Source organism: Chiloscyllium plagiosum, chromosome 5 (genome assembly GCF_004010195.1).
Source record: "Chiloscyllium plagiosum isolate BGI_BamShark_2017 chromosome 5, ASM401019v2, whole genome shotgun sequence".
NCBI classification, from domain to species: domain Eukaryota; kingdom Metazoa; phylum Chordata; class Chondrichthyes; order Orectolobiformes; family Hemiscylliidae; genus Chiloscyllium; species Chiloscyllium plagiosum.
Genome location: NC_057714.1, coordinates 94,678,875 through 94,680,706, shown reverse-complemented (window position 1 = coordinate 94,680,706; position 1,832 = coordinate 94,678,875).

Genomic DNA, 1,832 nt, shown 5'->3' with positions numbered 1-1,832 from the left:
ACAGGCTCGCTCATATGCACAAATATGCCAACGTCACTTTCACTCCACCTGCACATCCACATCGTCATGCTTACTCTCCTGCAACCTCCCACACTGTTAAACTCACACCCTCACACAGTCCACTACCATTGCAATTATTCCCCACATGTTTGCCCACCATCTAACTCACAGCCCCAAATCCCTCCACCATCATTTTCACACCCCCATACACTCCCCCATTGTCATGCTCGCTCCACAACACACTGCCCCACCGACAAGCCTCCGCCCCACACATATGCCCACCATCACCCTCACTCACTCACACACTCTCCACCATCATGCGCACTCTCCTGAATGCTCCCCACAGTCACATTCACTCTTCCACACAATTCGCCATGGTCACATTTACTCCCCTGCACACAGTCCCAAAATCACACTCACGACCAAGCATACGCCCCCATCGAATGCTCACTTCCCTACACACCGCCACAACGTAATGCTCAATACCCTGTCCTACCATCACACACATTCCCCTGCACTCCTTCCCACCGTCCCGCTCACTCTTCAACGCATAACCCCGCTGACATACTCATTCCTCAGCTCTCTCTCCCACTGTCATACCATCTCCCCAGCAAACTTGCTTCCATCACACTCATTCTCCAGACACTCCATCATCGTCACACTCACTCCCCTGCATACTACTGCACCATCACCGTCACTTCACTGCACACTCCCTCACCATCACAATCACTCCCTCTACACTCTTCTTCACTGTCACCCTCTCTTCCCCGCACACGCCCAAACCTTCATGTTCGCACTCCTGCACACTTCCCCACTGTCAAGCTGACTCCCCCACAAGCTCTGTCACCGTCACGCTCACTCCCCGCACTCACCGACCAACGTACTGCCTCCTCCACTCTCACCCCTCAACGTTACGCTCTCTCTCCTCCCACATGCCCACATTACCATGCTCACTCCCCCGCGCAGTTCCCCAACATATGCTCAATTCTCGTACACTTCATTACCATAATGCCTACCCTGCTGCACACTCCCCACCATCACACTCACTCCCCCACACACTCCCTCAGCATCACATTTACTTCCCCTACACTCTACTCCACTGTGACACGCTCTACCCTTCCCACGTCAACACCATAGCCCTCACTCGTATGCACATTTCAACACCATCATGCACCATCATCGTCATACTCACTTCCCCACACACTCTCCCGCCATCACTCTCCCTCCCCACGCACTCATACCGCATCACGCTCTCTCCCTCGCAAATGTCCACACTCTCATGTTCACTCCCCAGAATACTTCACCACCATCGCATTCAGTCTCCCGCACACTACACCACGGTCCCAATCAATCACCCCGCTCAGTCTCCTACCGTCATGTTCACTCCTTGTACACTCCAGCACCCTCACACTTACTCTACTGCACAGTCCACACCGTCACGCTCATCTGCCTGGATTCTCCCTCACCATTACGCTCACTCACCCGCACACTCCCTACTCTAAGCATTGGTCATGTACCCGTCCCTCGTTCATTCTCTCTAACTGGCCTTTGATCACATTTCCACTCAGATCAGTGAGCATCAACAATGGGTTCCACAGAGTCTCTTCCTGTGAAGCAGCCTGTTCTCCATTACCCACCTTTTAGCCCCTGCCACAGCATATGGTGCCTCCCCCATTATTACCTCCTTCTTACAACTAATGCTCTCACATTCACCAAGCAAAGACGTTTGTCCCAAGCTCCAGGTATTAAGTGAGCAACAGCCTGTCACGCCTCATTCATCTTTCCTCCCCCAGCATTGGCCTGAATATCCACACCTCTCTTCCTTTCCCCCC